The 16,047-nt window shown below is 34.1% G+C and overlaps 1 long non-coding RNA gene across 1 annotated transcript in view; it reads left to right on the top strand.

Annotated features, from left to right (window-relative positions):
• Window positions 1-866: 866 nt before the first annotated feature.
• LOC121408302 overlaps window positions 867-16,047 on the top strand; it is a 69,259-nt gene continuing 54,078 nt past the window's right edge. Inside the window, exon 1 of the long non-coding RNA XR_005969028.1 lies at window positions 867-1,306. This is a non-coding gene — a long non-coding RNA (uncharacterized LOC121408302). The remainder of the gene's footprint in view (window positions 1,307-16,047) is intronic.

Genomic DNA, 16,047 nt, shown 5'->3' with positions numbered 1-16,047 from the left:
GAATAAAAACAAAATGGATTTGACAACTAATTTAGTGCATTAGCGCTCAATAAGATTATCAGATATTAATTTCTCCAATTTCTTTCATTATAAGGGAGACATTATCCTTCACATGTGTATGAAAAAATGAAACAATTACAATTTCAATTAATAACATAAAAAAGGGAAAGTGCGGCAGCCCACCTGATGAAAAGGCCCTATTCATAAAGACGTGCATTTAACTGTTTTCACAAAATATTGCTAAAATTTCAAATTCAATAACTTTTTAAATTTGTAATACGATTTTGATGATTTTTTTTTATTTTGCTATGTGAACTTTGCTCTATTTATTTAGATATAAATATTTTCAGCTCAGACTACCACTTTAAGCCTATTCGTTTCAAGTTGAAGCAAGAACATAATAGTAGACCTATTATAAACTATAAAAACAGGAACGAATGAGATCACAAGACAATTAGGCCCTACAAGACAAATTCGGATAAACGTGGATTATACATAAATATAAAATTACTTTATCCTTGTCCTTTAGAGAAATTATAGTTTCTTTTAATATTCCAACAAAAATGCCGGTGTAACAAACATTTATGTTCACCTTTGTGTTCAACTTTGACCAACTGCTGTTCGATTACAAAATTTGGAATGATTCTCCTACAAGAAATGTACATCTCAGATTGATAGAAGATGTCTTAAGATAAAAAAAAATGATGAAAAACAAATAAATGGGGTCTTCAAACATTTGGATATTACGCATGCTCATAATAGTCACCGATTAGACCCCTGCCATTTCATTTGAGAAAAAAATAATAATTAACAAAACAATGCTTCAACCGTACGTCTCTCTATTCCTCTCTCCCTCCTCTCCGATCCCTCGACTGATATTGAGTTTTTAATTCTCTTGCTCCTCCATCCAGATTCCGGAGTTTCACGTCAGAAGTTTTGTGAATGAGACATCTTCAGCACTGAAAACAACAATTCAAGCATTTAATTACTATGCTCCTGAGCTACCATTTCACGCAGAACTAACCGTTTAGTGGTGATATTGCTTTGTTGTCTGTTACAGAATTTACAACCCTTTTTTAACCCAAGAAAAAGCAAGAACCAACGGCGACCGCACGGCTTGACTGGGCGGGCAGGCATGGCCGCTCGAGCGACGCTCGCTTGAACAAAACCTTGCGTTGTGCAAAGTGTTGCTAATTATTTATCTCAAGCGATCCTGCCGTAATTATCACGATCTGCAAGTTCGGATTCGCCTTTCTTGAATTCCCTTATCGACCCATTTAGACTGATGGTCGTTGTGAGATCTACGGTAAGTATTGATGTAAAGTTATTACTGCACATGACTTATGATTTATCTTTAAATGCATGGCGTGTCAAGTGTTAGTGAACATAATTGTTGTTCGTGTAAATATTGGTTCCATACTTGGGTTGTTTTGAATCGAGTCGCTGTGGTTGTCACAGACGAGGGATGACCCGACATGACTTGTAAACGGCGGCGGGGTGTTCCCTGGCGCATGCATTGGGCTCCGCAAACCCCCGACTTCTGCTTCATGTCCCTGTTCATGTTATGTGCTTCAAGTCAACCCACAAACTGTTAATCCCAGATTTTTTCATCTTTATACACTATTATTGCTAGCGGTGATTTTCCACGGTGTTTAACAAATTTATATAGATTACCTAAGTTAAATATTTTATAATAAGAAGTGAGGAAGATGCAATACAAAATAATCATGATACTCAGTTCCTGTTTTAGATTTAATCATTTATCCATGGGATTCATCATGAAGAATATATTCCATTCTGCAGGGATTAAAAAAATATTGTTTTTTTTTATGCAATTTACATTTCTGCATCTCAAACTATGCAGTTTTTAATTAAATAGCAGACAAACAGTTAAGCTGTCATATCTGTAGGCACCTACATATCTTACTCTGCTGAAAAACTATCAAGTAGATCTATGGGGGTAATTTTCACATTTTTATTTCGCTTAATTGATATAATAATCGTAATGACAATATAGAGGTATTATTTTACTTATCAGTTCCAAGTGTTTTTTTTTATCTTAATAAAAAAAAAGCCAACTATATGTATGAAAAAGTACATGGGATGGTGTAGTCATGGTAATAATGATATGATGAATCTAGCAATATTCCATTGTAAGAATCTATATTCATAAGGAATGCAAGAAATTGCTTTCAAAGTGTTGAAATTATTAAAATTAATTATGGAATTAAGTATTGCAACTTGTTGCCTCATGAGAAATCCCATTTTGTTCAGGTCAGTCATATCAAATAGGCCTACAGAATTGCTCTTTGCTTACATTCCAGTACAGCTTTTGCTATATGCTTAGTTAATTTGTAAATCTGTAGTGTAAAAGGAGATATACCTCCTTCAATATTGACCATCCCATTTTTGTTGGTCTACTGAGCAGTACTAGTTTGCAAACAAAAGTAGAATTTTTGAAGTGTCTCTCTCAAAGTGACAATAAATGAAAGATGGTTTAAAGTTTTTGTCAGAGGATTTGGCATTTTACATGGGTGCCGCAACTCTTTGCTAACCCTGGGAAAACAGTAAAGTTCTTGTTGTTGCAATTAAAATTTATTTGAGTGCTTCATCATGTATTCCATGTCATGAACAGAATATATCTCAGAAAGAAATCATACCTTTATTTTAGCTTGATTAGGTTCATAAATCTCTCGACGTGATTATAGAAACATTAACTCGCAGATCTTATATCCACAGATTGCTTTTCTAACAGTTCTTGCATGTTAATTTTTTTCTGATTGCAGCCAATGTGAAGTTCTTTGTGTAGTTCTAATGTTGGACTTAAAGAGTGTCTGTTGGGTATATGGTGTAATTAATTTTATTTAATGTCAACGGAAATGGTATGTTTGAGAGCAATTGAGTTATTCTCTTGCTAAATGAACTAGAGTTTTTGATTGATATCACACCCCAAGTCTCAAATGGAAGAAGTGAAATGCACTGAACAGAATACTAATATTATATAGAATTATATCAGAGAGAGGGAGGTAGAAGGAAAATTGGAGGAAGAGCATGATAGAAAAATGGGAAGAGAGAGAGAGAGGGAAAGGTAAAAAAAAAAATTGGGGGGGGGGGTGGCTTGTAGATGTGCAAGAGCTAGTCTGCAGGCACAGACCCTGATTGAAACTTTGATCAACAAGTGGGTCTCAAGTCTCAAGTAAGGGTTTGCACAGCAGGCTATGCAAGAGTAGGGCTCAAATTAAGGCCATCGGAAGGTCATGGCAGTGGATCCCCTATTTACTGGCCTCAAGAGTCAATTCTCTTAGATTTTTTGTGCCCTTTTATTCTTCTGATGGAATATATAGAAATGTGCCCTTCTTGAAAAATAGGTCTTACCCATAGAATATCAAAATTTAGAGCCTATGTGTGAGCAAGAGTAATGGACATAAAGTGCAACATAGAAATCTTGAGAGAAAGGTTTGAAATATGAAAATGGCATTTATATCTGTGGCAATTGGCAAGATATCTACTTTTGCCGCTCTCCACCCAAGGTGTATGCCTAAAAGAGCGAAAGATACCATTAAGGAGAGGCGTTGTGGCTGACGAGATGCAAGAAATAGGGATTCACATGGCGATGGCACCTATGTTCTGTAGCAAAGCGTTCAATCGAACGTGCTATTTTGTCATACATTGCAAAAAATGCAAATGCTCTATAGGCATTATTGATACCAAATTGTTTGCACTAAAGAAGACAGGGTTGACCAGAGTGGAAGGAATAGGAAAAGAGGATGGCAGAGTTTGTGGGTGGAGAGCTAGAGATAGAGAGAAAGAAAAAATAAGAACTTTAGACTGACACAGAGAAGGGAAAAAAGAAGATTGGTCATCTAAGGGAAGTTTGAGAAGGAATAATTAATTTCAAGAACCAAATAAAGAGTAAAGCGACCCTGACATGATGAAGGATGTGCGGTGTATGAAATCATTAACGCTCTGTATATTTGCACTTTGAATCTGTTTGTAACCCTTGCTTCCAGATTATTATAAGGTGATAAATGACAAAGGTTATATGGCGATCATTCTAAAAACAAAGATGAGCGTTCTGGTCATGAATTCACCTTATTAATCATTACTAAGGGTACGGAAAGGGGGCTAGGACCAGGGGAGGCATGTCTGTAGGTGGGAAGGTTTAGGTACCAACAATAACAGATGCATGGACAGATATAAGATGCTTTCATACTGACCTTGTCACATAAGTACCTGTAGGTTTTGAGAACACGTTCAGGCTTAAAAATACCTGATTTAACCAGATGAAGTTCCTAAATAGTTATGAGACAACAATGAGACTCGTGCATTTCTTAACAAAGCATGCCTTTTGCATCAGGTAACATGAAGAGCTTGATATTAAACTAATTCTCCTTGACCTTGTAGATAAGTCTGGAAAACCCTACAAAAGCTTTCAGAATTTTGAAAAGTACTAACTAAATTGCATGTATTTTCTTTCTTTGGAATTTGAGATCAGTACAAGTATTTCTGTTTAAAAATGGCAAAATACCAACATAACCAGATGCTTGTTGCATGAGAGAAAAACTCTGGCAATTTTTGGCCAAAGTTTTGTAATGTGTCATTGGCATAATTTTGTATGCCTGAAATCTTCATTTATTTGCCAGAGTTTTTTTTATGGCAAAAGTTGTATGCTACAGGCCCCAGGTAGGCCTTTAATGGATGGGCATGAACGTTCCTTCTCCTGGGGGAGAGATAGTTCTGGTGTGTTGGAAGCTCCTTGGTCTTACCAATGCCAGACTATCTTTAAAGGGGAAGTTCACCCTGACAAAAAGTTTATTGCAAAAATAGCAGAAAAAATAATGAAAAATATTGCCGAAGGTTTGAGAAAAATTCATCAAATAATCAAAAAGTTATTAGAATTTCAATGATTTGATTTGTGACGTCATATGCGAGCAGCATTCCTACATAGTGAATGGTAAAAAATCAATGAAATGTCATTTTCTCAGAAAATTGAAAATGGTTTTCACTGTACCTTTTGTATATCAATAGACAAATCATTTCACACCCGATCATGAATAGAAAACAAAGTTAAGTCATCAGGAACCGAACCGTACAAAATTTGAAATTCATGCATTTTATATTACATAACAAATGGGGCAGCTGCTCGTTTATGTCACAAATCCGAAACTATGAACTCTAATAACTTTCTTACTCTGTAATGGATTTTCCTCAAACCTTCATCAATATTTTAAAACTATTTTTTCTGCTATTTTTACAACAAAGTTTTCTTCAGGGTGAACTTCCCCTTTAATGAGATTGAGAAAGGGTACATCTGTAGAGGTTTGGCTAGCCCAAATAGTTACACCATGGAGCCAACAGAGATAATAGCTCTATGGTTACACTGTGATTGACTTGCATCGGGTTGACTTAGGTCTGCTAAAATATGGATTTGGGTAGAAGAGGCATGAGGGATGAAAGTTTGAAAAATCATTTTTACTTTGGTTTCAGAGTAATTCTTACTTTGTTTATTCATTCTATTTTCATTCCTACCCAAGTCCAAAATCTTTTGTAACTCAGGTAGCAAAAGAAAAAAAAGATGGTTTTATCACCTTCATTTGTTTGTTTGTGTATTTTGGGGAGGGGTGAATATAACCCTGGGTGGCTGTTTATTTCCAATTTTCCGAATAAGTATTTTCTTTCTATCATTGACTTGTTCATAAAGTGGGATACATGTTGGCCCTATAAAGCAAATAATGACCCTTTGCTTTTAGGCAATATAAGATACTAACACTTCCCCTGTTATGGTCCACCTGCAATAAAACTATGAAAAATATATTGCAACATATATTGCCTCAGAAGCGAAAGTATGTCACAGACAACTTCAAATATCTTTCCACCCTCATTAAGTATTCTTTTTGTGTGCAAGGCATTTTGTGGTATTTCTCTTGAGAATATCAAGGGGTAATGCATGCCAGGGGCCAATAGTGATTGATCATAAAGTTGATTAGTGCAATTGATTGTAAAGTAATCATGAATAATTAATTTATCAGGCATAAAAAGAAGCGCTAAAATTAAGCGATGAGGTTTGTGTTACAGGGTCTAGATTAGGCCTGTAATCATCTTTGGATATCATTTTAATGAAAGTGAAATAACAGTATTGATCAGTAATGATACAGGTGTATTTTAGTTTGCTTGTAAGTTATAGTTTCATTCCGAGGGTAGCTTGTATATTTGCATTCTATATTATACTATCTCTATGTCAGTGATAATGAGATAAATTCAGCCTAGAGTTTGGACTGAATATCTGAGCTAACAAGTTCTTGAAATAGTATTTTTTTTAATTATGTGTGATGTGTATTTTTTTTACAACTGATCAAGTAATAAAGAAACTGATCAAAGTTACAGAGAAGATAACAGAAATTACCGAGAAGAACAGTGGTATGATAAATCCCGCTGCTCTGAAACTGTTTGTCTCATTTTGTCTAAGAATTTTTTCCATTTTATTCCTTAATGTAGTGGGACTATTCTAATGATGTGGCTATGTTGTGATCATTTTCCATTAGTTGTTAATCAATCAAATCTTGATTTAGCCAATCCAAGCAGACCAGGGCCTCTCGAGAATGCCATGAATCATGTGACTACTCATTGCTCTTTTATTGTTACCCTCGGCGACGAACGACAACGCGCAGGTATGATGACACAAGACCACATTTTGTCAAGATTAAAGACATTGTGCGATCAGGAATAAAAAATACTTTTTTCTCTATATTAGTGTAGGCCCTAAATCTTGTGCTTTAAACATAAAAAGTTATTGACCACCTTGTGTCAAGATGTCATGGTTTTAGTTGGACCTCAGAGCAATGTGCATGTAAGTTGTGGCTGCATTAATGGGGGGGGGGGGAGGTGGGCTTCCATATAAGGTCAATATCACTTTTTCAACAGATTATGCAATGAGACAAATCAGACAAGTGTGGGTTGCTATGTCAGTACATATGTGCATAGATATATTGTAAAAGTGCATATTTTGATAATTATTATATATAGCATTTAGAGTGCGCCTTCCATCTAGTTTTTTTATTCAGAGGTGCAGAGGGAATTATTACCCAGAAGGGGGTGTTATTTGAAATATAATGAGAATAGATATGTCTTAAGGTTGGCTTTGAATGACTCTATAGACTTGGCATTGCGTATTGTTGAAGAGAGTGCATTCCACAAAGTTGGAGCACTATGAGCAAAAGCTTTTTCACCAAATGAGCATTTGATTCAACCAGTTGTCAACAACCCGGTCCCTGAAGATCTTAGATTTCTAAAGGTACATATTCCTAGATAAGATCGTTAAAACAATGAGGAGCACAACCATATTTTGTTCTACTTGAAAGAACGCAGTGTCCCACAATGTGTGCGACACTGTTTTTTTCCCAGCAGAACTATTGCTTAAAATGTTATACTGAGGTTTTTTACCCGACTGATAAGAAAGCATGAATGCCTGTGAGAAGGAGCCAGGGGACCAACGGCTTAAGGTCCTCTCTGAGGGACCTGGTAATGAGGATAAATGCCTTACCAAAGGGCACTAGCGCACCACTTGGGAATGGAACCCAGGTCACCAGAATCTGAAACCCCCGCTCAACCGACTGAGCTAACTTTTTTTTTCTTCAATCTCTACTCTCAAATTAGTTTACATTTTCATTTACAGTGGGAGTTATAAGTTCATGTGTCATTGAATTTGAAAACAATTCATCAATGCATTAATATGGATAATAAGCCCACATATCTGGTAGCTCAGGTATATCATCCCCTCCTGTTATGATAAAAACAATCTTGAGTAAACTAGTGAAAAACATTCTAGACTAATGATTGGGGGCCCATTCTAGGAGTTCTAAATTAGGGAGTCGTAACCCATCCTGTACAAACAACACACCGCTGACATTATGCTGTGTACTAAACTGTACTACCACCATCATCTTATTAGAATGGTAACGAACCTGTCAGATTGTTTACATTACCTCTCTGGTTGACCTTTAACCTCTGCCATGTGCTTAGGAAGCATTCCAGTGGAGGTCATGGTTGCCAATTTGAATACCAGACAGACCAATCCTATTAACAACAAACCAATATATTGTCTCCTTCTTTCCAGGTTTAAATGCTGTGTTCTGCCCATTTAGAATCAATGGATCTGTGTGGTAAAAGAATCTCCCTTGAGTGAATGTGTACACTGTTCCCCTGAACAACTATTTCCATTATTTTTAACTTTGAAGTGGCACTAATTGATCAATCAATTAATCTGGGCATAATTATGTGGATTGTATGCACATACACAAATTAGACCAAATGGTTTATGGACTAAATGGCTGTTGGACCAACTGGTTATTAGACGAAATGGTGAGTGGTCATAAGACCAAATGGATAATAAATAAGGTAATAGATAATGTAAAGGTAATAAATAATGGTTGGATTTCGAAACAGTTTAAGATAGAAAAGGGTGTAAGGCAAGGGTGCCCTCTATCGGCTTTGTTATTTGTTTTGGTTGTTGAAGTAATGGCGTCACAGATAAGGTCAAACAAGAAAATCAGTGGTATTAAGATTCCATTCCACAAAGAACCATTTTCAAAAGAATTAAAGATCTCACAGTTAGCAGACGACACCGCTCTTTTTGTTAATTCCGTCCAGGCAGGAAATGTTGCAATTCAAGAGGTTATTAAGTTCGGGGAATATTCTGGCTTAAAACTTAATTTAGATAAAACCAAAGTTATGCCACTTAATATAAATTACAATGAAACAAATGGTATATGCAACTTGGAATGGTCTGATGAACCAATTAAATATCTTGGTGTTGTATTATGCAAGAACACAAATGACTTCAATGTTCTTAATTGGTCGGTAAAGATAGACAAATTAAACGTATTATAAATCTTTGGAAGATGAGAAATCTGACATACTATGGGAGAATAGTTATTATAAAAATGTTACTTGTATCACAGTTAATATACTTAAGCACATGCTATATCATGCCCCAAAATTATATCAAAGAACTTAATAAAATAATTCATTCATTTTTATGGAATTCTAAAAGAGAAAAAGTGAAAAGAGCTTACATTATTAATTCACCCCAATATGGTGGTTTGGGTATGATTGATATAGATTCCAGATTGAAATCACTCACACTTTCTTGGTTACCAAAAATTGTTAGAGGTGATGAACCACCATGGATATATATTTGTGAGTTTTGGTTACATAAATTAGGCGGTATACCTTTATCTATTCAATGTAACTGTTCTCCTATAGACATGATCAAATTATGCAAAAAATATTCATTACCTACATTTTATACAGACTTACTTACTTCATGGGCTGAACTTCACTATCTTAATATATTCGAAGTAACTCAATTTGAAAATGAAATCATATGGAATAATTCAAATATAAAACATGAAAACAAGTTACTGTATTTCAGAAAATGGTACGATAAGGGTATAGTTAAAGTATACCATTTAATTGAAAATGGTTCATGGAAAAACTCCGAAAGTATTACAGACTTACTGTCGATGAATTCTCTTTGTATCTTATTTCAATATGCTAAAATTAAAACTGCTTTTCCAAAATATTGGTTCGATAAGTTGAACACTGCTCAGCTTGAAAATCACGAAGATCAACCAACGCAAAACGACAAATTTATTCAAATTAAAACTGGTGACTCAATTGACATTACAATATCAAAAACAAAGCAATTCTACAAATATTTTGTAGATATAAAAAAGAATTTACACCCAACGGTGTTATATTTTTGGCAAGACAGTCTATCACTTGCAGAAGATTATGATTGGAGCAAATTGCTAAAATTTAAGTTTGGAAAATTATTTAATAACAGAGTTAAACAATATAATTTCAAATTGCTGCATCGGATTTTGCCGTACAAAGAGAATTTAGTTCGATGGAATATCACATCAGACATGACTTGTAACCATTGTAAACAAATTGAAACTTTAGATCATGCTTTGTTGTATTGTCCACATGTGAATTTATTTTGGCAAAAACTACGGTATTTTATTAAGATCCAGTTTAATGTGAATATTCAGATTAATGAGAAAACACTATTGATTGGCCACGATGTTGAAAATGAAAACATGGCTTTTCTTAATGTAATTTTGGTTTTCGCACAATATACGATTTATAGAGTTTATATGTTGGCTCAGTTCACTTCAAAAAAATTCAGTTATTTTTCTATGTTGTCAGATTTCAAGAGAGAATTAGTCATTAATTTAAGATTTCTTGAAAAGAGTAATAAGATAAAACTAACAGAAAAACAGTACAACGAAATCAAAAGCCTGTGAAATGTGAAACTAATTATATATATATTGTTTGTGTTTTGTTTATTGATTTCAATGTAAAAGAGTAACAATATAAAAAATAATATCAGAAAAAAACAGTATAATGAAATCAAAGGTGGTGAAATATGAAAGTAATTGTATTTATTGTATGTGTTTGATTATTGATTTTAATGTAATAAATACCTCTGATGAGGACAAAAAAAAAAGACCAAATGGATTATGGATGAACTGATATTAGACCAATAGTAGATGAGTTGGCAATTGGACGAATTGGCATTAGACGATACCATGGACTATTGGGAGGCCTATATTTCAATGTATTGGCCAACTGTTATCCATGTTATCCATAGACGCTGTGTTTGTATGGTATCCTTGAAAACAAAGCCAGGTGATAATCCTTGATTTATTACTCACCCCCTCTTTATAATCCTACATTGCTCCAGGAATTAAGTGGTGGAACAGGTTGCTTAGCCGCAAAAACTGCTACAATGGATGTGGCCAAAATAAGTAAAAGCTCAGAAAGGGGAAGATGTGAAGGGGCAAGGTTGAGGTTGTTTTACTGGTTTTGAGTTTTGAATGACAAGAATTTTGATTACATCATTCATAGGACATTGCTTTTTTATACCTAGGCCCCCATCTTACAAAGATTTATGATCGATCCAATCAATCTCAACTGTCTGGAAATCCATCCATGCCACTATTCTTTTTCTGCAAGAAATTTGCATAATCTCCTTAGTAAACAAAGAGAATCACACTGAACCTTTGAGAGAATGATGAATGTATGAATATACACCATATCTAAAAAATATTTTGAACAAATTTGCATTTTAGATGTTGACGTTGCTGGCCGTCCATAGTTGTGGTTGATCAGATCAATCGCAACTCTCTGTAAGATGGAGCCCTGATCTTTAATAAAGAAAATTTAAGATATGAACTTTCTTACATACTTTTATTAAATCAGGAGCAAACTTAATCCATGTTATTTTAAATTAATAATGTTGGTGTAAACCTCACATGTACCTTAGAGTGGTGCTAAAAGAAATTATGAAATTGAAAGAAAATAGCAATCTATTTTTGGTAAGCCGTAGAATCTCTAGATGAACATACAAATATTCTATAATTCCACGAAATAAAAGAGTGTCAGTACTCCTACTAAAATTATACATACACGTTTGTTTAGCTTTACTTATAATAGTTAAAGAAAACAAGTAATTTGACAAATAATTTTTGAACTTTTAGAAGAAAAATTATATGTTTTATGATAATTCTTTATTTTTTTATTCATTTGATATAAGTAATTAAGATCATATGTGAAAGGTTAGATAAATATATTCAAAAAATGAAAATATGAAAATTAATGACAAATGATTCTTGGTATGAGACTAGACCAGTATACTCAAGCTTGACAAACAAGGAGAGGTTGATGACCACACTGACAAAAAGTAGTTTCATTTTATCGTCATTATATTTCATTTTTCCCTAAGCGAGGCGTGAGGGCAGTGATTAGCTACAAATCACGGTCTACTGGACTTTGGTTGGATTGAGGGAGGGGCAACTTACGAGCTATAAAGCAACCCAGTGTCGCAGTTAGAACTCCAATCCAGTTTGGTGTGATTTGACCAATGTTGCATGAAATTAGCCTCAGTTCAATGTGTTCTCTTCATATTCCCCAGTTGATGATGCTATACCTCTTCAACTGATGCTGTAATCCTCATCTTTGCGATTTTAAGTGAAGGATCAAGCTTAGTCTGTAAACATAGACTGTTTTAAATTGACACTGAATATTTTGCACTGATAAGAAAAAAAAACCCAAACTGCTCTTAAGGAAATTCATTCACCAGCAATTGTTTTTTTCTTAAGATGAAAATAATGTATAAGTACTTTTAAAGTAAACAATATTAAAAAAAAATAATGATAATATGGCTTGCACCCTGTTTTCAGAAATGTTTCTGTTGGTCTTCCGTTGGCCCAGCTAATGAAATTTTGTATATTAATAATAGGCCTTATACATAAAATGAGAAATGAAAACAGAATGAATGACTAACAGATTATCACCACTCAAACATATATAGAATATAATAGAACAGTAAAGAATGAGAGATGGTTCCTACACCCATTAAAAAAAAGTCTGTCTGAAAAAACCCAACATGGTCTCCTCCTGAAATTACAGTGTACATAACCAATGCAAGCAAAATCAAAAGAAATAAAGAATAGTATTCAATGTCAGACAACTGTTGGAACAGCAAATTTGTATGCTTAATTTTGGGTGATATTAGTCATTTAACCCTGAAAATAATGTGTTTCATTTCAGTAGATATGATTGCAAAGTTTGGTAGAAGACCAAGCTTGCACGGGTAAGGTCTACTAGTCTTTCTTGAAACAATAATAAAAGGAAGTAAAAACTATCTTAGTTTCCTAAAACAGCACAATATAAAGATAGTGGACATTGCATCATACTTCTACCAAAGATAGTTCACAGTGTAACACCTTTCTACTTAGGGGAGTGTACTGTGCAACACACTTCTACCTAAGATAGTACATAGTGCAACACACTTCTACCTAAGATAGTACATAGTGCAACACACTTCTACCTGAGATAGTACACAATTCAAGACACTTCTCCCTAATCTAGTAAAACAATCTTTTTCATAAGGTTGTACACAGTACAACAATGCTACCTAAGAAAGTTCACAATGCAACACTCTTCTACATATGATAGTACTCAGTTCAACACAGCTACCTAAGAAAGTTCACAATGCAACACTCTTCTATCAATGATAGTACTCAGTGCAACACACTTCTACCTGGTATAGCACACATTATGACACACTTCTACCTAAGATAGTAGACAATGAACACACTTCTACTTAAGATAGTACACAGTGCAGCACACTTCTACCTGATATAGTGCACAATGCAACATTCTTCTATCTTATCTAGTACAACACACTTGTACCTCAGATAGTACACAGTGCAACACACCCCTACCTAGGATAGTTCACAGTGCATCACACTTCTACCTAAGATAGTTCATAGTGCAACACACTTCTACCAATGATAGTAAACAGTGTAACACACTCCTACCCAATGTAGTACACAGTTTAACACACTTCTTCTTAAGATAGTTCAAAGTGCATCACACTTCTATCTAAGATAGTATGTAGTGCAAAACACCTCTACTAAAGATAGTACATAGTGCAGTTATTTTTAGACTATGATTTTGCACATAATCCATGTTATTACAACATTCGTTATAATTTCATTGATCAAACATTTTTTACTTATAAGATCAGTGAAAATTATAACCCTACTTTTTATATTGATATATGCTAATATACCATGTTCATATGATTCTGTTTGACAAGCAGAAACCAACATAATTAGACATACTCCATATTCATACATATATATGGTATTAATGATTTTTAATAAAATTTGATATTACATGCCAGTAAGCAACGTGTTATATTTATACAGACTTTACAGAGATATTTCTAAATTTTTCATTAACAGTCTGATGAAATACAATGTGCATATGATTTACACTTCAGAGGATGAGTCTCTCAAACAAATCATTCAACTACACTTGAAGCCAGAAATTTACATACACTCAGGAGATTTAAAGAAAATTTGACACTTACTAAACATAAAATTTACTGCATCTTATAATTTTTTCTGCTATTATGACAAAATTGATATCAAACAAATGAGTATTGTCATGCCACTTCATTACATTGCTTTGTCATCAGGAGCTGAAAAATATTAAGGTGTCTTTAAAAAAAATTGTCATATATAACTATTAGACAAAATTGAAAATAAAAACTTGAAAAAAACATTTCATATTTGTGCTAGTTACTTCTCAACACAAACATTTCAGATTACACTTTTTTGTTCAGTGGTGACATATCATGATAAAAAAATGTATTGTAAATCATAGATCTGACATTCATTATTTCTATGAAACGATGTTTGAAAATATAACAAACAATGGAATTCATTTGGCACCAATATTACGTTTTTTTCTTCAAAGAAAATTCCAACTAAAATAAACTTAAAATCCCAATGGCATCCCAGCTATGTGCAAGAGCTTAATACGTTCTTTCATTTGATACCAAACTTGTCATGGTAGTATTCATATTTCTGAAGATGTAGTAAATTTTACAATGTTTGGCAAGCAAGCAGATTTCACTTAATTCCATGGTTGTGTGAAAACCTTGGGCCTCAAGTGTATGCCTATGCAGTCAAGTTTCAGTATAAACCAGTGATTCATCCTAGACCACAACACTTCTATTTACAGGTATTTGTCTCCCTCAACTGGCCAGTCTCTGACAGGTCATATCAATATCACAGAAATGGCCCTTTTCTAAGCCAAGAAGCCAATATCCAGAAAGAACTGAAATAGGTCATCAAAGCTACAAGGAATTTGACCTTGTTATATGACAGATTAATTTCCAGAATCAAGGCCACCATCAGAAAGGATCTTTTCCAGAAACTATAAGATGTATGATATTCTATGGTTTTAGCTAAAGTGGTTATAGACTATATGACAAATTAAATGAATAAGTGGAATAGAATGCAGAAATAAAAAAAATCAATGATTTTAGGAATACATCAGGAATACTAAAGACATAATTTTTTATTATTTTATGAAATAATCATTATGTTTCCATTTTGAAATTTTGAAATTATGAAATTTTAAACTGTCTCCGCTTTTGGCTTAGCTACTGGCCAAGACACTGGAAAATTTGAAGAATTCATGTCTTGGCTTACATTTGAACCTGTAAGCTAAGATTGAATTTGCTTCTTTTATTTATCTCACAACAGCCATTTTTTTCATTTTTTGTAATTTTGATGGTGTTTTAGTAAGTCCTTGTCTCCTTCGAGTGATGCAAGGTGTTTTGTGATGAAGTTGATTTTCTCATAGAGCTCGAAGAAAACACTCTCTTGAGATCGCTGATCATACATAGTCTACCGCTGTTTGGCTACTTGAAAACCAGGATGTTACTTCAATCTCTTTTGTTTTTCCTTCTTTTAAAGAAGTGCTTGTATATTCTGATCAGAGCAGTGCTGCTTGGGGTAGAATTGGGACAGCCCTGAAAGTGAAGTAGGCTTAGCAGTAGCTTAATACAGATTCCTCTAAATGGCTAAATGGGCTTCAAGAAATACAGCCGTTGTGATGGCGCGGTCTAGGGGGACCGCTTCACAAACAAGAAGTATTCTCTTAAGATAATGTCTGGAAGGGTGACAGGAATCTTAGAAAAACTTCTTGAGAAAAAGAAACGGTGAGGATTTGTCGATTAATTGGCTTGTACTTACAGTTGTTTCCTCTGAGATGGTAGGAAAGAATCTTCCTGGAGAGCAGTAAATTTCATGATTTTTTTTTATTATTCAAGATGTAAATAACTTTGAAAGAGTATCCAATTTTTTTTTTCCATCTCTAGTAGCTAACCCATCATATTATTTAGATTCTGTTGTGAGTACTGTCTTGTTCCTGAGTTCTGAATGTGCCAAATAAAATACTGCTACTAATTATAACTGATAGTTTTATGAAATGCAAACACATGATAGAAATTGAGCGAAGAATTAGGAGGGAGAGGGAGAGAGAGGAGGAAGAGGGGGTAATAGGTTTAGGGCAGAATGGTGTTTTTTTAAAAGCATTTGCCTTCGATAAACAAAAATTATTATATTCCACTCTTATATAGCACTTCATACATCAGGACAATGTCTCCAAGCACTTTATGTA

Source organism: Lytechinus variegatus, chromosome 2 (genome assembly GCF_018143015.1).
Source record: "Lytechinus variegatus isolate NC3 chromosome 2, Lvar_3.0, whole genome shotgun sequence".
NCBI classification, from domain to species: Eukaryota; Metazoa; Echinodermata; class Echinoidea; order Temnopleuroida; family Toxopneustidae; genus Lytechinus; species Lytechinus variegatus.
Note: the sequence above shows the minus strand (reverse complement) of the source record. Positions and strands in the feature narration are given on the sequence as shown.